This window comes from Podarcis liolepis, assembly GCF_965112155.1.
Source record: "Podarcis liolepis genome assembly, chromosome: 9".
In the NCBI taxonomy this organism is placed as follows: domain Eukaryota; kingdom Metazoa; phylum Chordata; class Lepidosauria; order Squamata; family Lacertidae; genus Podarcis; species Podarcis liolepis.
In genome coordinates, this window is record NC_139564.1 from 77,764,406 (window position 1) to 77,786,328 (window position 21,923).

Consider the following 21,923-nt stretch of genomic DNA (forward strand, 5'->3'; position numbering starts at 1 on the left):
CAAGATAACAACCTTCCCCTTCCCGAGATGGAAGTTTATTGCCCAACTGATAGAAGGAGATGGAGGAAATGGATTGTTTTCAGTCTTAGTTATAAAACTCTTCCCTTGGGGGGCACCCAAGACCCCTTCAGCATTGCGACTGCAACAATTACAGTCACATGGATGGAAAGAGTAGGGCTCCTAACCCCACACTTGACAAAAGGTCCCAGGCTCAATATCACGTGTGTGTGTGTGTGAACAGTTGTTTCAACAGTTTTTATATAGGTGAGCATATTGTAGGACACTTCAGGATGCCTTGTGGAGAGTAATTAGTAAATGAATAAATAATGGCTGTATTCACAGGGCAGTTAATTCCATTTTAATGACATTTCCCTAACTGTTAATTTTCATGTTATATTTGAGATTTCACACGATGTAACAGACACTTCTAGAACTATAGTGGAACACTGTGCAAGTAACAAATAATATGGAAACGACTTCTAAACTTCTGCTATATTGTTATGGGGGCGAAACTTATAAAATAAATAAAAATCTCCCACTGTTCACATTCCGCCCTGCCCGCCCCCCCCCCCCCGCCAACAAAGCAAAAAGCTAAGTCTTCAAACTCCACCTTAAGGTGGTAACTTGGTCTGTGCCCTGTCTCTGATAAGGCCAGGAGTTGTCTCTCTCATTTATCTCTGAGCAGAGCGCTCAGAAAATGAAGTTATTGGCAGAAGTGCTGTTCTCTGCACCTGACCACTTCTCTTATGTGCTCTCCAGCAGAGTGCTGACCTATTCAGTGACAGTCCATTCCTGGATAGACATGTTTCTATAAATTAGCCCTTCCTCTCTCCCTTGAGGGGCAAATAGAGTTCTTCATCTCTCTTTTCTCCTTTCTTTCTCCATTTGATCTTTTCCTTCATTTCAGCAATGGAGGGCATGTCTCCCATACACACCAGGCTGCTTTAAAAGTTCTTTCGCACCAGGGAATCTTGAGAATTCTAGTTCTGTGAGGGCGCTGGGCTTGGGAATGCTAACAGCTAAAGCTCAGGATCCTTGCAAAATTACAACCTCGGTTCACTGGTATTTTCCCTCCCAGTGTAATTGCTTTATTTTGCACAATTGTAGCACCCAACAGACATGCATATCTCCTCCATCCGCAGATATTTACAAATCAATTACCTTCCCTGTGTGCTCCCTTTCAATGTTAATGAAATTCCAGAGGGGCAGCTCTGTTAGTCTTTTGCAGCACAAACAACAAAGAGACTCCAGGAACCTTAAAGGCAAAGCTAAAGTGGCTAATGGTGCCTTACAAAGCCATTTCTGGCTGCAATCTTCAGGCCTACTTAGAAGCAAATCCCACCCAATTCATTAGCTGTTTTGCATATAGACTTCTGCCTCCCAACTGACAAGTTATATGCACTCAGAAACAATGAAGGATGCTTCGGAAGAAAGAAAAGGGAAGAGGCTCCTGTTTAGGCAGCAGTCATTACATGTCAATGAATGTGTAAATGATGTGTATTACAAACAGTGCTTTTTTCTGGGGGGATGCAGGAGGACGCATACCCCTAAACATTTTGTGCATCTAAGTTTGGCCTCATTGAGGGACAGTATTTCAATATGAGTAGGAAAATGAGAGTACCCCTAAACTTTTTTTTTTTAAAAAAAGCACTGATGTTATACTCTCCAACTGCCCTGAATTTCCAGGATCACCAATTCAGCTGTCATGTTTTTCCCCTTTGCCAGGAGGAGTCCCAATTTAAGCTGCTCTTAAAGGAGCAACGGGCCTGCAGCTCACTTGCTGTTTTTTGCCTGGCCTGGCTGCAGTTTGCCCAGGGCCGTTTCAGAGTAACTCGGCTCCCCATCTTCTGCCCCTTTGCAGAGGGGAAGACCTGGGGGGGCATGGGGGGCTGTGTGTGTGAGTGAAGGCATTTTCAAAGTCTGCCGCACCTGGCAGGAGAGGAGAGGGGAGAGAGCGCTTTCAAAATATGAGCCTACCCTGCTGGGAGCATGGAAATGTCATTGCTCTCTCCCCTTTACACTTGCTTCCTCCCTCCCTCCAATTCCTCCCCATTCTGCTTTTTGGATCTTTGGTTAGCCAAGTTTGATTCCGTCCCAAGTGTCTCTCTGCCCATGAAATGCCCCATTTTGGGGATATATACGAGCTCCCCTGGCAGAAAGACCACTGTCCGATGTTTTCACAGAGCTGTGGAAATAAAACAAAACTGCACAGATTCATCTTATTCAGACACCTGAGAGAGTGGTCTCTGACACCATGAGAATCAGAGAGTCCTTGGCCAAAATGCAGAATTCAAAATACTTTTATGCATAGTCTGCCACGTGAAATTTCTTTGACAACAGCCAGTGGATTCTGGCATCGCTAGGCAGGAGCACTGCTAGAGGGATGGACCTAGGCAGGAAGAGGAGTCAAGTTGCAAGCTCATCCTTTCTCTTGGGAAGACATAGCCAGTGGTCAGGGTAGGTTTGGGCCTTTTCACAGGGTATCCTGCCCCATGCCAGTCTCTCCTTCATGCCCAGTGGCTTGTTCTGAGCCATCCAACTCAGCCTTCAGCAAAAATTAAGTTTCACACCCCCCTTAAAATGGCATGCCCTGCTTCAGAAGTCTATGGCGGCCTGTACCTGTGTCCATCTCAATATGCCCCATTTGGCTCAAAGTTCAGCCTCATCTGGTGCATAGCCATGCTGAGAATCCTGGCCTTTAAGGTTAATGGCAGCAAGTTCCTAGTCCTCATGTAAGCAGCTTTAGTGAAGAAAGGAGAGCAGGTCCAGACTGAGCAGAGCCAGGAAGAGCAGTACTTATGGGCTTCTGTCCACCCCTGCAAAGCAAAGTGGTCAGTGAGGGAGGAGTAACTCGGAAAAGACATATGGAGAGCCCTGTCCGGCATTCTGTTTCTAATAGCCACCAGCAAAATAAACCAGCATTCAAGTGCAAACCCATGAAAGAAAAAGGAACGGACCAGTGGAAATATTGTCTCTAGGAAATCAGGCAGGTGACCCTCTCAAGACTTGGCAGCTCAGGAAGGGAGCAATTTCCATTTCAACCTGTATTAATGGCAATTAGTGCTTTTTCCATTCTTCTGCAGTTCTGTTTCTGCCAAATGCTACACTGTTTGTCTCATTGCCCACTATTCAATGTACCTTAAGCTGCACAACTATTTATGTAACTTGCTTTCATTTCAATGTAAAGGAAACCTCAAAGCTAGTAAAAAAAAAACCAAACCGCCATCATTAATTACATATTGTTCATGGGCTTCAAAACAACAAGAGCTATTGAACAAATACTACTCCTATTTGCTTGACTGATTTCCATTTCTGACCACAAACATGCAGATTGCAGCAATCCACCTATAGATGGATCAGTCTGTTTCTGACCAACAGTATGTCAGTTTCACATGCATGCATTCATAATTCTATTCCATTCCATAACCATATACCAAAATGATGTTTTATACACATTTCGAGCCAATAATCATTTTGCAACATTTCCAGAATGCAGAAAACTACGTTTTGTTCCATGTATCATTCTGGGAGCTGCAACAAGTCAGTTTTCAAGTTTTACCAAGAATGAATTCCTCAAGCATCCCTTTCCACCAGCTCCCCTCACTGCCAGTCATGTCTGAGTTATGGGACGGGATGGCAAAAGGATGGTTTGACCTGGAATTGGCAAACACACACTGGCTGAATGACAATACCAGGAACCCACTATCTGTTAATGTTCTGATGATGAAGTGCTAAGATGATTGGCGATCATTAGTCCTCTTCCCTATGGCGCCTGCACATCAAACACACTCCATCATGCTGATTATAGCTGCAGAATGTGTCATGGGCATGAAAAATGATGGGAAGGATATATCCATGAGAACACCAGCAGATCAAGATGTGTTCCTCTATAAAGCTGTTCTGTGAGCGTCCTGGCTAAATCCAACCCTATCACGATTGGCTCACTCGTCAGTAGAGTTACGTCATTTTCATTCAAAACAATCCCATCAGAGCACCATCTCCAACCATATTAGGACTACTGATGTAATCTCTTGAAAGAACCTACTGGCAGAGGCGTCTTTCCTATTGGGCTTACTGGTGCCTTGCGCCAGGGTGCTGGCCTCTCACGGACACCCCAGAGAGTGGGGGAACTGTGCGGCTTTGCTGGCCAACTCCCCTTTCCTTGCACCCGCCAGCTGCACCTCGCAACCATATGGCTGGCTGGTGTGGAAGGAAGGAAGGAAGGAGGAGGAGGAGAAGAAGAAGAGGAGGAGAGGGCCCCCCACTCGCCCCCTTTCTTCCTCTGGCTATGGAGCCTCCTAGCTGGATTTGCAGCCCTACTTGCAGGGTCCCCTTGCCCATCCTGTTCAGCTACATTGAGCCCCAGCCACGAGTAGCAGCAGCTGCTGCCCTGGTTTCTTTCTCTCCCTGGAATCGTGCCCTGTGTTTAATGTTACGGGCAACTCTATCCCGGGGAAGGGAAGCCTCCTCCCATCGCTCTTCTTCTTCTTCTTCTTGGGGGGTGGGCTCCTTCTCCGCCCTCCCAACAGGGTCCCTAGGGGTTGTAAAGCAAGCCAGACCATTTAGCACCAACCCCATTCATTCCAGCAGCTGGCCATCACCCACTCACTCCAAGCCCTGCAGAAAATATCATCACCATTACTACTACTACTGCCCTCCCCCCTCACAGCCCGAAACTACGGTATTAAGCACATGCTAGAAACTAGAACAAAGGCAAACCAAACCAAGCCAGGAACCCTCCTTCTCCCTTATTTGTGAAACAAGCCTGTTAATTGCCTATCCAACTAAAAAAAAAGGCACTGAAGGTTTTTGAGATCAATGCAAGCTAAAAAGCATTGCAGGGGGTTGGGCTAGATGACCTGCAGGGTCCCTTCCAATTCTACGTTTTTCTGAAAAACACACATGCACAACCCAACTATGGTCCCTCTGCAGTCCTCGCCCCAAGCAAGTGTGTGTGAGACTTGCTCCCCAGAAAGTGTGCCTTATCTTGCTACCTGTGGTTTTTGGTCTCTCGTCAGCCCCTCCCCCCAATCTATTCATATTCCTTTCTCCCTAATCTCCAATATTATATTTTCCTCTGGCTGAGACTTAAAAGAGCCCTAATTCCCAACTGTGTTTCTTGCTGCAGTCTTGCTACTGTCTACTCAGAAGTAAGGCCCTATTAGATTCACCAGGGCTTACTCTCAGGTAAGTGCAGTTAGGGCTGCAGCCTTTGTGACCCAAGTTTTGGGTCCTTTTTAGGTTCAGGATGTCACTGCTTTACCCCCCCCCCCCACACACACCCCACAATATTTGAAAATGTCAGCTTTGTACTTAAACACCAATTGGCCGGGAACTTCATTCTCTGTGCCTTTATTAGTTTATTTAAAGAACAACAAACTGGTGATTGCTTTAACTTTTTGATATGTGGTGATTTGAATCATGAGGATGAATTAGAAGAACTGCTGAGTCTTGAATGAGTCTTGCTTTGGAATGGAGGACTTCATTAGATTTTCTTCTGCCTTTTCATTTTATTTCATTTTATTTTCATTTGCTCTAAGGGGTTGTTAGATATAATGTGTAAGCATGGTGTCAGGGTCCCCCCCCTTAAAAAAGGTCGACAACTCTGGGAAACGGGGGGCCGTAGGGATCTTTGCACCACAGCACCAGCTATGCTTAAGACGGGCCTGCCTACTGGTCTGTACTTTTCTCTTTTATAGCCATACTGGAGAATGACTAGTTCTACATGCAATTAATGTGGCAAGTTGTACACATTCCCTCTTCATTTTGGGAATGAAGAATATTGCAGAAAGGGAGCAATTTCCATTCCAACCTGTATTAATCCTAATTGGTGCTGTTTCCATTCTCTTGCCATTCAGTTTTTGCCAGATGCTACACTCTTTGTCTCGCTGTCTGCTATTTAACGTAAGTTACATTAAGTTATGCAAATATTTATATAAGTGACCAGCTCTTGTCACTTGCAAAAATGCCACCATGTATTTCGTCTATATTCTTTCCCCAAAATTCCAAATGTTTTTTCTCTCATCTAAGGCATTCCAGAATCACTCTGGGTTGGGCTTAAGTGAAATTTAGTGGAGGCTAAGGCATTCAAGGGGACGCGGGTGGCGCCATGGGTTAAATCACAGAGCCAAGGACTTGCTGGTCAGAAGGCCGGCAGTTCGAATCCCCGCGATGGGGTGAGCTCCCACTGCTCAGTCCCTGCTCCTGCTAACCTAGCAGTTCGAAACCACTCAAAGTGCAAGTAGATAAATAGGTACCACTCTAGTGGGAAGGTAAATGGCGTTTCTGTGTGCTCCTCTTGCTCGCCAGAAGCGGCTTAGTCATGCTGGCCACATGACCCGGAAGCTGTACACCGGCTCCCTCGGCCAATAAAGCGAGATGAGCGCCGCAACCCAGAGTCAGACACGACTGGACCTAATGGTCCCTTTACCTTTAAGGCATTCAAGAGACCTCCCCTCTGCCTGGTTTTTGGTTTCCACTCTTTGACTATTGAGCATGCTCAGTTTTGGGAGAAGAGTGTTAAAATATTTTCTTTGAAGGATTGGTCAGAAAGCCCCCATTAGTGTGATTATTAGTATAGCTCCTATGATTCAAGAAAACGTTGAATTTGTTGTTTCTGAATGAAGCTCTCTGGGTGAATTTGGGCCAGACATAATTGCTCAGCTGAACCAACCTGAAATGGGCAGAGGGAGGGGATCATGTGGTCACCTTTGAAGTGGGGAGAGGAGAATGGGTTCACCAAAGTGTGTTCCTAATCATGGCTTTGTCTATCACTGCTGCTGCTAGAGCTGGGAGGGGGGATTTTTTTCAGCAGACAGCTGCATTCCTTTATGGGCATATTTCTGGGGAGTATATGGTGCTGGTGGGTGGGGTCACAGGCAAAAGCGCGTGGAACAAGAAAGTAAATTTCTCAGTAGGCCTCTTGACACACACACACACCCCTCCCCCCCATCCAGATATGCAAGTAGAGTTCAGCAGGGACGCGGACTTATAAAAAATATTGGGCAGGGCCCGGGAAAGCTCATGAATAAAAAATAAGCTCATGAATATGCAGATAAAGTGGCGCCGCCTCCTCGTGAGCGAATAGGGGAGAGCGTGCTGCGCCTATTAATCAGCTCCGAAGGAAATTGGGTGGAGCTTTTGCTCGGGAGGGAGGGCAGGAGGCATGCAGCCCGACCCTGTGCATTTTGGGCTGGGGGAGGGGCGGCGGTGGCGCTCTGCTGGAGGGGCGCCCGAGATTATTGGGGGGGCGGAGCCCCCCCAAACGAATTTTTGAGGGGGCTCGGGCCCCCTCAGGCCCCATGGAGTCGGCGCCTATGGAGTTCAGGTTTATTGGAGTTCAAGGATGCCCTGTAGCCAGGTAGAAACACCCAAGGAAAGTGCAAAGCAGGGTCAGGAAGGGGTGTGGCTTCAGATGGGGTGGGGGAGACTCCTGAGGGCCAAATAGAGAGGCTTAGAGGGCCACGTTTGGCTGCTGGGCCTGAGGTTTCCCAACCACATATTTCTATTTATTAAATGTGTATACTGCCCTTTATCCGCAGATCTTAGGGCGGTTCACAACATATGTTACAGGAAACTCTGTTCCACCACAGAGATGGGCTGAACAGCCTCATTCTGTCCCATTTCAGTTTCAGCTACAGTCAGTCAGGGCTGTCTTTAGCATATGCACCACCAGGGTGCAAAGATCCTCCCAGCGCCCCCAAATTTAGTTTAGCCGTCCCCAGAATTTTTGTTGGAGGGGGGAACTCAAAGTTGTTGAGCTTTTTGGGGGGAGGGGAAATCCAAGGTTGTTGAGCTTTCTTGGGAAGGGGGAAAGAAAATCGCTCACCTGTAACAATGACACAATGGAAATAATTGCTTTTGTTTCCTGACTCGTTTGGAATATTTGACACTGCGGAGTAACAGAGCGATGGAGGAGGGGGTGGGGGCTTTCGCTCCATTGCTTTTCACTGCCACTGATCAAGAGGGACCAGTATACAGTAGGTATACATTTGGCATCCCCCAGAATACATTTGGCACCTGCCGGAATTCAGCGCACGGGTGCACCGCACCCCTTGTACAGACGGCCCTGCAGTCAATCCTACATCAACTCCATCCCATGTTGGTGAAGAATTTTAACGGTACATGCTGTGTGCACTTTTAATGAAAAATATTAATTTATCAGTACTTTTCAGCCCATTTGTTCACAGTTCATACCAATTTTTTTAAACAACAACACATATTTTGGGGTGTCACTTCTGTGCCCCAAAACTGCACAAAATCCGGAGAAGAGTGTAGCCCAAATGTGAGATTCGTTCTGATCCACGAACCAGTTTGGGACCAAATTTCTCCTCCACCGTTACCCTGATGCCAGTGGTTCTCCTCACAGCCCTATCCAGACAGATAGAATGTGCGCTGCAAATCATAAAGTAGCCTGCTCATTATACTTGCACACGAGGCATATTAAGCCTGCCTAGGGAGAACATGGCGCAAGGACTAAAATACGTCACGTGTGAGAGTTGTTTCTGCTGGTTCATCCTTCAAAGTCCCCATACTGCTTTCTTCTTCTTCACTGCAATAGGAACAGAACTAGGACATTGCCTTTCCTCTGACCCTAGAACAGAATCAATGATACCTTTTGGAATGAGATTTGGTGCAGGACATTCCTAGAGGCTCCCACTGGGAACACTAATAACTACATTTCTCTGCTTCTAACATAGCTAGAGATCACAGCACCTTTTGCTAACATAAACCAGATGAGTCGTGCTCCAGTATGACTTCCCAGCCTTAGCCCCCAACTTGCTGTGGAGGGGATGCTTGAATCATCCTGATGTTTTTCATTAAGGAACTAAATTTTGTTCTGCATTGAAAGATCCCTTTGTTCCCTCCAGAGAGCTGTCATGCTGAGAAATTGCCTAAGCCCAGTCAGCTCTGATGTTTGCTGTCTCACGCACCACCTGCATCAAGCTGACAGTTCACAGATTTTAGTCTAGGATTTGGTATGTACTGTACAAACCACAACCTGCTCTTGTCTCCTTTGACTGTCCTGGGAAGAGAGAGGCTGGAAGAAGAAAAGAGAGGCTGGGAGCAAAAAAAGTCTGTGTGTGTGTGTGTGTGTGTGTGTGTGTGTGACTGTAACAGAGACATCTTGCGCAGCTCAGCAGTGAGAGGGCTCACTTTGTTGTTCCTGTTGAGAAAGGAAGCCTCCGACTCCCATTGCCCCCTGCAGAAAGGCACAAGGAGACGCCAAGCCACACTCAATTGGCAGAGGAGAGAGGAATACACACAAGGTCTATCCTTCACCCGCTTAACACCGCCTTTGCTGAAAAGGCAACATACATAACCAGAGCCAACCAAGGTCCACTGCAAATTTTCATTGGAAAGCTCCTGCAAACATTATCTACCGGTACTTCCATTACAATAATCACAAGATGAGAGCCTGTGGCCTCCCAGAAGTTGCTGGGCTATGTGCGAGTGATGGGGACTAAAGCAACACCTGGAGCGCCACAGGTTCCCCCCCCCCAAAAAAAACTTAGATTGAATCTCTGATTCCTGCCCTCAATCACTGCAGGGTTGAAAATGAAATGTTCTGGTCCAATAGATGGTACATTTCTGACCCCAGGTGGGGTGATAACATTCCTAATGTCCATCAAATTAAAATCTCCACTAAAATTTCCCTGCAGGCAAAGACATAGCACACTGAAAAGTTGTTGCCTCAACATCCCTCTAGTGAGCTCGTTTTCTACATGTTTTCAGTGCAGGGAAGCATTTGACAATGGTCTTCCCTGTCTTTGCTTGAAAACAGCATCTCCTCCCATTGGGTCCCCAGACATTGCTAGACTACAACCCACATCACCTGCAACCAGCCCTGCCAATGGCATGGGACGGGGGGAGTTGTAGTCCTCCAGCACCTGGGGGAATCTGCTCCAGAATGCTGCATACTAGTCAACTACCATTGCATTCTGCCACAAATTTGGACCACAACCACGTTATGTAGAATGAAGTAGCAGAATGCTGGACTGTGGTCATATTTTGAATGCACTTACCCAGAAAGAACTCCCCGTACAGTGGTACCTCAAGTTACAAACGTCTCAGGTTACAAACGCTTCAGGTTACAAACTCCACTAACCTGGAAGAGTTACCTTGAGTTGAGAACTTTGCCCCAAGATGAGAAGGGAAATCGTGTGCCGGCGGTGCAGCAGCAGCAAGAGGCCCCATTAGCGAAAGCATGCCTCTAGTTTAGAACAGGTTCAGGTTAAGAATGGACCTCCGGAACGAATTAAGTTTGTAACTACAGAGACCACTGTATATGGCAAATCAGAGTGGGGGGGGGAGGTTCAGTATAATCATCTGCCAGATGTGTTTGTTTACCACATTCAGAGACTTTTTTGTGGGGAACATTCAATAATATGACCAGACAAACAGCCTGTGGTACAGTTCAAAAGTATTTATTATTATTATTATTATTATTATTATTATTATTATTATTATTATTATTATTAGAAATTATATACTGCCCTATACTTGGAGGTCTCAGGGTGGTTCACAGAATAAAATCAGAATATAAAACCACAAAATACATAATCAAAATAAAAACAACAACAACACAACAAAATGTCTTTTAAAGTGCACTTCGCTCCCCTTTTCCATTTCTCAGACATTGAGAAACCACCCCTAGTCAAAGTCTTGCATAACCAGGTGCAGGTGGGTGGGAACCAGAAGTGATATTTGTTTGAAAGGCTTGTGAGCTTGGTTCTCGTACCGATCGCCTATTCCTGGGCTAAGCCTATGGTCAGAGGTACATCTGCTCAGAGAGCCTCAAAACTGGTGGTGTTCTTTTGCAGCTGTATTCTGCAACAAGTCATAGACGTAATGGCCATGAATTTATGGTCCATCCCCTGGACCATCCACACATCATTCTGATTTATTAGTTGTTATGCAATACTTCTACAATGTTGTTGAGTTATTGCTGTTTGAAGGGTCACTTTTGCAATATAACACAACAAAAATGGGGCAACACAAACACCCCAGACTAGAACATTTGGGGCATGAAAAGTTATAGAAAGTTCTGGGATATATATGCTCTGATTGGAAATGAAGCAGGAAGACAACCCTGAATCCACTGTACTGAAAGTGGGACACACATAATTGCCTCAATACCATCATGAGCACATATGAAACACACAACAGAAAGGATGCCCACTTCAGCCACTGTTTTGCACCTGGCTCTGTCTAGTAGATCCCAGGATCCAGTAAAAACCAAAGTAAATGACCCAAGCCTGGATTAGGGGTAGCCAACGTGAAGTCCATCAGGTACTGGTGAAATGCAGCTCTCACCACCCCCGGCTCAATGGCCAAGGCTGAGGGGAGATGGAGTCCACCTGGCAGGTACCACATTTGCCTAGAACAGATACAATGCCCTCGCTTTGATTAATGCAGACAAGTCCACACCATGAACGAGGTAACATACAGTGGAGCTTTCCATGTTTCATCTAGTGTCATGTGCTAAGAGAAGAACCCCCACTTACCCAAGGAAGATCGTGTTAGGATGCAAGCTGATTGGCTTCTAGGGGTGCAGATCCTCAGTGGGTGTGATCCACAGTGGGTGTGATCCTCTCCTTTGCTTTCCAATCATGTGCTGAGGAGAAAATGTCATCACAATTAGAATTTTAAGAGATTACAGCTGCAATGAAGTAGACAAGGGAGGTAGCAGCAATTTTAATGCAAGCGTTCTCGAAGATGGCATTTCTCCACCCAAACAAAATAAAACTGCAAGTCTTCTTGGATCACTCTTGAGTTGGAAAGCTGTGATTAAAGCTGCATGGAATGAAAGCAATTGAAGCAAAGTCAATAGCAGGATCATTGGTGGAAAGAGGCTGAGAAAATTGCAATGCAGTGGAATGATTAGCAGAGAAATCCTAACCCTCAGATTCACTGGATGGCGGATGTTAGGATGGAACAGCACCTTGTTGTACTCCTGTATTAAGAGCCCCAAAATATACACCACTTGTGTTGTTTCTGCTGGCAATAGCCCCCAAAACAGAACACTATGTGTCAGAGGAAATATTGGATCTGCTGAATCCATAGTCCCCTCCAGAATGGGGCCCATCAACTTCACCAGGCTTGAGTTGGCACACTGAAATCCCCACCAGCATGTTGACCAGCAGAAGTGACATCTCACCCAGCACTTCACTTTTGCATTGTTCTGTAAATTCTTTTATGCAGAGATTGTTTCTTTATAATACCAGTGGGTACATGGCTGAGCTTACCTTCTCACCATGAGGTGGCTCACAGCTGTGTGTTCTTTCCATTAAACATTTCTCCCCCACTTCCTGATTTAAAAAAAGCTCCATGAGAGGAGTTGCATTGGGACATCTTCCCCTGGACTTTGACAGGGGCCATGAAGGTTGTCTACCAAGTGCCTGAGATCAGTGTGTTTGCTGATCAGGAGTGCAGCTGACAGGACCATAATGGGCTTCCCACACTTGAAAGCCCATCTGAAGAATTCCAAGAAGTGAGGGCACTTGGGAAGGCTGCATCAGATGATTTGTAGAATGAAAGGAAGGACATTCACAAAATCCTTTCACCACCTTAAAGATAAGGTAAGCACAACAGAAGCCCTGCACCCTATCCGTAAGAATTTCACTTTAAAAACATCTCTTGAATGCTTCTCAGATTCGGTCTCTATTTGTGTGTTAATTGATGGGCAATGGTGGTGGTGGTGGGGAACCACGGAAGGAATTTTCAGCATAAAAATATCCATATATATTAAACAAGATTGCATTTATTTTAGGAATGTTTAATGAATGCACATGTAGGCACAGATGACAACATTCCAATAAACAAGAGGAACTAAAAGATTAAGTAAACTCTGTTTCTTCTTATTTCATACCAACAGTATATATTTGTATACAGTGGACGCTCAGGTTGCAAACTTGATCCGTGCGGGAAGCACGTTCGTAACCCGCAGTGTTCACAACCTTCTGCACATGCGTGGGTCCTGATTCAGCGCTTCTGCACATGTGCAAGTGCCGAAACCCGGAATTAACCTGTTCTGGTACTTCCGGGTTCGGCGCAGTGCACAACCCGAAATCGCGCAATGTGAAGCGTCTGTAACCCAAGGTATGACTGTACATGCAAAAGGATCAAATGCTAGCTTCTCTGGAAATAACTGGGAAAATCCCTTGCCTGAACCCCTGGAGATGTGCTGCCAGCCAGTGTGGGCAAGGGCCAGCCAGCTCAATGAAGCAATGGGTCAGTATAAGAGTCTTCCCTATAGTGCAGGAGTGGGGAACCCAGAAGTTGTTCGTCTCCAACCGCCATCAGCCTCAGGCAGCATGAGTAATGGCCAGGGAGCCATTACTCTACGATTCCACGATTCTATTGCTGCCTGCACCAGAAACTCCTGGTGCAATGTTCATCACTTATTATGCCCAGTGAGTCCTGGAGCGTCAGAGTTTCTCCATCCCTGCTATGGTGCAGAGAAACCTGTCCAATGGGGAGAATTTCAGCAACAGCTATAAAGGCTTCTTTGATATCCATACTATACTTCATATGTAATTTATTTTTTATATATTTCATATATTTATTTATTTTATTATTAATTTATATGCCATCTTTCTTCATTCAACAAAAGGCAGTGTGCATGAGGATTCCCTGGTGATCATGCACACAGCTATTCACCAGAACCTGAACTTCTTAGCCTTAGTAAGGCGGTAAGATGCCTCCAGATTGCAGCCTGGTCTGAACAATTGCTCCTTATAACACAGATATCAAGGAGGCTTTTGCTCCTGGCTTTGTAGCCTGAAAATTGAGCAACTGGGAGGAGGGGCAAAGACTTCATAAGCTTTTAAAAAACTTATTCCGCTATATTTGAAAGAACACAAGAGAACCACCATTGCAAGTGTACTTACCAATGTCAACCAAAGCCTTTATATAATCAAATATGTATTGAAAGTGAAGAAGAAGAGGGAGAGGGAGGGTATAAATGGAAACACAGCTTGAATGAACCTTCTTGGCACCAAGAGAATACGCCAACTCCAGTTCCCAGGCAGATGGCATCAGCTTGGAGACTTTATACACAGTTGACAAAAAGTTCCAGACCTAGCAATGAGCAATTCCATTGGCTTATTTCAAATTCTGACTAAGGGTCTAATATTTCAAAATACAGTCCAGAAAGACAAAGAAAGAGGACCCAGGCTTAGTGAGTTTCTTCCATTTTATCTGATTTTTATTGAAAGTTTTCAACATACAATACAATAAAAATATGATACTAACAATCAATGGGTTTTTTTCTTTGCCATATTGGGTTCTGAGGATATGCCCAAGAGGTCAGCAGCAGTAGATTCTCTTCTGCCTCTGCTTCTCTCTCATGTCTCTCTTGTCCCTCAGGGCAGAGATGTATCCTCTCATTTTTTTGTAAAGTGCCATGGAGTGTTGGCTGGTGCCCATTTGGACTGGTAGGGTGGGAGGCAGGGAGCCCAACGGGGTGGGGCCAGAGCCAATGACAGGCAGAGCCAACTACTTCTGCTTTTGTCCCCAAACTCCCTGTTGAATTGCACAAGGTAATACTGAGACTAAGGGAGAAGGAGCTAACAGTCATTGGGAGGCTTTTAAGCAGAGGCTGGATGGCCATCTGTCATGGAGACTTTAGCTGAGATTCCTGGATTGCAGGGGGTTGGACTAGATGACTCTTGGGGTCATTCCCAACTCTACGATTCCACGATTCTATTGCTGCCTGCACCAGAAACTCCTGGTGCAATGTTCATCGCTTATTATGCCCTCCGTCCAATCCACGAATTACATCTTTAGAAGGCTGAGAACTGCAATGTAAAAGAGAGGAAAATAAACCTTGCCAGCCCATCCCAGGCATGGGAAAGTGTTCCAAAACGATGAATCATCCTTAGCCCTTCCTTCCTTCCTTGAATTTGTCAAGAGACGTCAGTGCCATGCTTATCTTAGCTTCTGTTCTGCCTCTCTCCACTCTTCTGGATGAAATTGCTCTTTAGTCCCCAATAGTCTTCTTCCCTGGGAAGGCCCTGATGAGGCATCATTAAGTCACCTCTTCACCTTCTTATCCGGTAAACTAAAAAGACGGAGATGAATTCTCTCTCCTGCAGCAAGCAGGCTTCTCCAGCCCTCTAATCATTCTCTACATAGCAATCCCCATTCAACAATCACAGCAGACTTCACAAAGCATTAATGAATGAAATCTCATGGCACAGACATAAACGCCAAGTGAGGTTATACCCACAGCACATCGCCACCAAAGCCATGGCTCAGTCTGGAGAAGGTCTTATCTAGAGCAGAGCTGAAACCCCCACCCAGCCCCAATGCATCTGCATGCACACACACACATGCACACATACAAATTTGGTGCATCTCTGCATGACAGAAAGTCAGGTTGGCATTGGGGCAATTTTGGAGGGGCATGAACAAAACGAGCAAGATTTAGAGTGGCAGTGAGCACACATTCAGTTCCTGGTGGCCTTTTTTCCAGTTGTTGATGACATGGGGCAAGGGTGCACAACCTGTGGCCCTCCAGATGTTTCTGGACTACACCTCCCACCCATCAATGGCTATTGTGCTGGTCCCGTGGGCTAACCAAGAGGCGAGGTCCAAGTCCAGTCTGAGGTCAAAGGTGCAGTAAGGAGATAGTCCAAAGAAGTTGAAGCTGGATGCAGGGCAGGTAGGCGGGTGAGGTCAGGAGCTCCGGCAGGATAGCAGGACAGAGTTCAGGCAGGAACTGACAACCAACAAAATTGCTCCCGCAACTTGGGACTGAGGCTGGCTGGCTTTTATCTGCCCTGAGGCACAGGGCGGCCCTGATCCTCAGGTGACTCTCCTGGTCTGGAGGTGAGCGCTCCTCCTGCAGGAACTTAGTTCCCTCCGTCTCTCTGCCCTGAGCCTCTGCAACTCGGGAGAAGCTGGAGGGTTACCGGACCCAGAGGCAACCTCAGTCTCCCCTGATGGGGCTGAGAGTGGAGCACCTGCAGGCAATGGGTCCTCCACCCCCTCAGGAGCCAGAGCAGACTGAGCTGGTGTCTGCACCTGAGGATCCAGCACAGGTGAGGACCCTTCGGGCTCATGCCCCAGCCCCAGCTCAGCTGGTTCTGGAGGCAGGGAATCCTGTGCAGGCTGGGATTCCTCAGGTTCAGCATCCGAATCTGAATCCCAGGCCATCACAGCTATGCTGGCTGTGGCTAATAGGAGGTGTAGTCCAGAAACATCTGGAGGGCCACAGGTTGTACACCCCTGGCATGGGGGATGGAGGCACTTTCCTGACCTCCCATCAGGTGAGTCACTGCTGCTTATGGGGAGGAGGAGGGGCATGTTGGCAGAGAGGGCAGTATCATGCAAGCATAGCATCAGGAGCCCTGCTGGAGCCCTGAAGAAGGAGCCCTTCTTCCTTTCTTTTACTTGAAAATATCCCAAGTAAAAGCAGGGAGTATTGCCTTCACTCTGGATGCATCATGGAATAGTCATGAAGTCAAGTGAGAGCAAGGGCAGTAAACTAAGTGTCATGGAACCAAGTCAGAGAGATGGCAATGCATTGTGCCTTCACTCTGGACAGGGGTGTAGCTAGCTGCTCTGGCAACCGGAGCGGCGGGGGTGGGGCGATCCTCCCACAGGGGTGCTGTGGCAATCTGGGCACAGGTCCACCCCAGGGGGCGGCGCGGTCAGCTGCCCATGGAGTCTGCCTGGCAAACAGAAGCCCCATGCTGCCGTTTCGGGCAGTGCGGGGCCCCAAGCCACCACGTTACTCCCAGGAGAGATGCGTGGCTCAGGCACGCTGCAGGCCAGGCCCCCATGGTGTTCCATTTTGTCACACCCCTCAAGGATGACACCTGAGGTGGGCCGCACCCCCCTTCCTACGCCCCTGACTCTGGAGCCTTTCAAGGAAGGAAGGAAGGAAGGAAGGAAGGAAGGAAGGAAGGAAGGAAGGAAGGAAGGAAGGAAGGAAAGAAAGAAAGAAAGAAAGAAAGAAAGAAAGAAAGAAAGAAAGAAAGAAAGAAAGAAAGAAAAGTCTTCTTCACCAAGCAACAGGACTTCTAGAAGTGGATCTGCTGCTGCCTGCACCATAAAGCAAGTATGGGTGGCAACAGAGAGAACGGGAGTCAATTTCATGAAACTTTTTGCTCTCCCCAAAGCCTTCACTTGGGGTTAGAAAGTTCCATGAAGAAATTTCAGGTCGTCTATGGCCTTATCAGGGCTTAATTCTGGAACCTGTTTTCAGTGCTTAGCCCTGGAATAGGTGGAGCAATGTAGTGTATCTGAGCATCAATGCAGCGCCTTTCTATTGCTGCTGAAGATCCAAAGCCCGCCTGGAAACATGATAAGGCGGGCGGGATCAGTGGTACTTCTTTAAACAAATTCTTCATTCATCGAAGCAGAAATAATTGAATTAACATTATGGGGAAAACAAACCAAACACATGGCTTTCCTTGTCATTCTTTCACCATCATGAAATGGCGCTGTGTGTGTGTGTGTGTGTGTGTGTGTGTGTCTGAGAGAGAGAGAGAGAGAGAGAGAGAGAGAGAGCTAGCTAGCTCTCAGCCAGCAACATTATGATGCTGTGACATCTTGATTATATGCCAATGCTGTGTTGCATTAAGGCACACACCGCACCATCTAGTCTTGGTGTTACAAAAATGTCATTTTTAGCACAAAGATGACTAAAGCACCAGTTCTGTGCTGTTATTTTCAAAGCCTTCTACAGCCCTGTCTTCACCCTATCTCTTTGTCCTTAATACCCCAGAATATCCTGAGCCAGCCAGTCAAAATGCCCTGTGCTATCATAGTAGGAAAATAAGGAGGGGACGCGATAGAGGTGCAAAAGATTATACATTGAGGAGAGAGAGAAAGTCTCTTTCTCATGATATTCAAACCCAGGAAAATTCAATGATGTTGAAATTTGGAAAATTCAGGACAGACAGACAAAAGATAATTATTCGCACAGTGTATAGTTAAACTATGGAGACAGCGCCCACAAAAAGCCACAATGGCCACCAACTCAGATGGCTTCAACACAGGATTCCACAAATCTATTCAAATTCATTATGGTGGAGTAATATAGAGAAAATTGCATTATATGAAAAGCTCACCTGCTGCGCCCATATTTTGAAAGGAAAAACAAAGGTGACCATTTTTGTCTCTGTTTGTTGGGATTTTATTGAATACATAAACAAAAATACATTTCTCTCTTCCACAAGTCTCTCAAGAAATTTGAGGTGAGTTACATCTAATTGGCTGAACATTTTTCTTGATGTAATCAGAGCCCCCCAGCCCCCCCCCGGAACTCCTTGAGCCTCTTCGTGGTTTCAGTCGTAGGTTTATGTTTCTGCATCATCCTGGGAAGGTGGCCGATGTTGGAGAGGGAAAACTCTTGTTCTAAACCTCCACTGCCTTGCGGCTACACTCATTCATAAGAAAGGCTCTGGGAGTAAACCCTGAGGAAAAATCAGTAGCCACTGCCTTGCAGGACATCTTCCGGAGAAGAAAAGGCTGAAGAGTAAACCTTGCAGAAATTCAGAGCGTATTTCCCCTGCATGTGAAGACAGGCTCTGGCGGATGGAGCGGATCAGACCAATAGTGGGTCCAACGGGGGTTTCTGCGTGTCCTGCAGAGGGAAGTGAGGGGCAGATGGGACTCATCCACCTGGAAAGTAGCCCTCTAGGAGAAGGAAAACTCTGGTCGTAAACCTCTGCTGCCTTGTGGGATATTTTCGGCAGAAGAAAAGGCATTACTCCTTAAATGAACCCTATACAAATCCAGAGCGGAGTCCCTAAGACAGTGGGATGGCTCCTTGTACACAGAGGAAGGGCAGGGGGTACCTGGTGCGGAAAATTTCTTGTGTCCCCCCCCCCCCACATACACATTGATTTTTTTTAAAAAAATGCCTGCAAAAATGGTTTTACATTATTTCATGTTTTCTTACAAAGGAATGTGGATTCTGGGCCTCTGATAACAAGTAGGCGACTGTGGACAGATACTTAAATCTACAGGATGGATTGTGTTTTGGCTTGTGTTATTTTATTTATATTTATTCTTTATTTATTTAATAAAATGCATTTCAAAAAACCTGCAAAGTGCTTTACCAAAAGAAAAAAGAAAAAAAAAACCACAGCAGTAAAATCAAGAAAAATTAACAATCCTACTTTAAAACATACAAAAGCTAAAATATTAAAATTACTTCTACTTCCTAATCATCTAGGTATGCTTGCCTAAAGAATAATGCTTTTAGCAGGTGCCTGAAAAGAGTCTAGCAAAGGCACGTTCTTTGTTGCAATAGGCGGGGAGTTCCAAAGTGCAGGTGCTGTCACATTAAACAATGCAGTACAGATATTATGTAGAAACCTGTAGTAGTGCTTGAAACTACTGAGGGGGAGGTTTTATTTATTGTGATTTCACCATGCTCTGTATTATCTGAAAAGGAAAAGGTTTATTTAAAAAACAGGACTGTACAGCAGCAATCTAGTCTCATCATGATCAGTGGGCCTTATTCCTGAGCCGATGGTGCGTAAGATGGGCTGCAGTCCTATGCACCCCTTGCATCCAGAGAATTGTAGAGTTGGAAGGGACCCCTGAGGGTCATCTAGCCAAACCCCTGGGGCAATGAAGGAATCTCAACTAGACCATCCCTGACCGATGGCCATCCATCTTTTGTTTTTCCCCTCAGCCAGGACACAACAACGGAGACTGGAGGTGGTGGGGAAAATAAATTTTGACAATGGGGCAGATTTGTCAGGCGCGCACAGGAACAACTTAAAGACTACATAACGTAACAGGCAGGGATCCAGCGCAGATAGAGAGAAAGACCTTGGGGGAGGGGAGGACAGGAGTGCCAAAGTCCGCCCATTTGATCTTCTTTGGGGTGGGGGCGCTAGGGCTCTGGGACCACCCTCCCCAAAAGATTTACTTGTCTTCAATGTATTGTTACCACTGTTATTCTATAGTACAGATCCTTTTTAAATTAAAAACTTTCTCTAAAATTAAAACGGCAGAAGTAATCAGTAGCATAGATATCAAAGGAAAGGCAAGAGAAGAGTCCCTAATAGATACAAGGGAGACACAGATACACCAGCACACAAAAGTAAATAAAACCCAGCCTTGGGGAGGGGGGTGGGAATGTGCAGTTTGCTGTACTTAGCCTTGAGACTGAAACATAGGCGCCGACTCCATGGGGCTTGAGGGGGCCCGAGCCCCCTCAAAAATTCGTTTGGGGGGGCTCCGCCCCCCCAATAATCTCGGGCGCCCCTCCAGCAGAGCGCCACCGCCGCCCCTCCCCCAGCCCAAAATGCACAGGGCTGCATGCCTCCTGCCCTCCCTCCCGAGCAAAAGCTCCACCCAATTTCCTTCGGAGCTGATTAATAGGCGCAGCACGCTCTCCCCTATTCGCTCACGAGGAGGCGGCGCCACTTTATTTGCATATTCATGAGCTTATTTATTATTAATGAGCTTTCCCGGCCCCCCCCCCCCAATATTTTTTATAAGTCCGCGTCCCTGGACTGAAAGGGCTTAAGAAATAAAATATAAAAGTCTTGCGTCTAGGAATATTTTTCTGCAAAAGCATCAGACTGGTTGTCAAAAGTGTGAACTTCATTATTAGACCCTAATTGGTCAATTAGCCACAGAATAGCTCTGCTGCTTTTTCTCATCTTCTTTTAATTGCACAACAGCTTTGGGGGGGGTCCTAGCTTCCCGCAGGGGAGGCTGTGGGGGCCAAGGGGAGGCTGAGCTGCTCCTCCCAGCGCCACACACGGGCAAAACGGGGCGGCAGCGCTGCCATTGTCCCGCACGCCCCACTTTGGGGGGCAGCAAAGGTTTTTCGGAGGGGGGGTTGGGCCTGAATGGGGTGTGCAGGACAGGCAGCGGCCTTGGCAGGCCTCCTCAGCAGCCCGGAAAGTCGGCCTAGGAGAAGAAAAGGAGGCCGAGTAGACTAGACCTTGCCTTGCCTTGCCTTTGCCCCACCCCCAACCCAGCTGGCCAATCGGCTGTGTGCAGGGGGCGGGGCGAAGGCAAGGCAAGGCAAGGCAAGGCCTAGTCTACTCGGCGGCGTCTCATTTTCTTCTCCTGGGCCGACTTTCCAGGACCTGGGAAGCCAAGCGGAGGGTGGGGCAGTAGGGCGATTCATAAAAAACTTTTTTTGACTCTGCTCCACTGAATTGAAATTTCAACCTTCACGACATAGGGAAACGGCCAAGTGAACAGCTATTTTCGTGGAGGAGGCTCAAGATATTAACTGATATGCATGAAATTTCACATATAGCTATATAATCCCTAGTGTAGTAAGATAAGACCTTTGGAGCAGGCATTTTTTTAAAAAAAGTTTTTTTTTTTAATGAACCGCCCTAGTAGGGCAGTAATTGTTCCTTGATAATTAGTCACACCCCCCTCCATGGTGGCACCCGGGGCAGACCTTTACCCCCCCCCTTTCCTAGACTCCTGCTTGTACATCTCCTTCCTGCAGCGTCTTGCTCTGCTTTCCTTTGGACCCCATCAGCGAAGCCGAGAGGCAGGTCTTGTCATCCGGGCAGCCCAGGACTTCCAGGCACATTGCCCAGGCTTGTGCCCCAGAGATATTTTGCAAGTGAGGTGCACCACACCATTTATTACTATTTCTTATTATAGTACTCTCCATTTACCTGTTGGTAAAGGTAAAGGGACCCCTGACGGATAAGTCCGGTCGTGGCCGACTCTGGGGTTGTGGCTCTCATCTTGCTTTATTGGCCGAGGGAGCTGGCGTACAGCTTCTGGGTCATGTGGCCAGCATGACTAAGCCCCTTCTGGCGAACCAGAGCAGCACATGGAAATGCCGTTTACCTTCCCGCCGGAGCAGTACCTATTTATCTACTTGCACTTTGACGTGCTTTCGAACTGCTAGGTGGGCAGGAGCAGGGACCGAGCAACGGGAGCTCACCCTGTCGCGGGGATTCGAACCGCCA

At 46.8% G+C, this 21,923-nt stretch overlaps 2 protein-coding genes across 3 annotated transcripts in view; one reads left to right on the top strand and one right to left on the bottom strand.

Moving 5' to 3' along the window:
- The window catches only part of HMG20A (high mobility group 20A), a 725,026-nt gene that overhangs the window by 536,646 nt on the left and 166,457 nt on the right, over positions 1-21,923 (top strand). The window lies entirely within an intron of this gene.
- Positions 1-21,923, bottom strand: part of LINGO1 (leucine rich repeat and Ig domain containing 1) — a 659,586-nt gene that overhangs the window by 186,035 nt on the left and 451,628 nt on the right. The window contains exon 3 of the mRNA XM_083460729.1: positions 11,508-11,617. The gene's annotated coding sequence lies outside the window, so the exon portion shown is untranslated. The remainder of the gene's footprint in view (positions 1-11,507; positions 11,618-21,923) is intronic.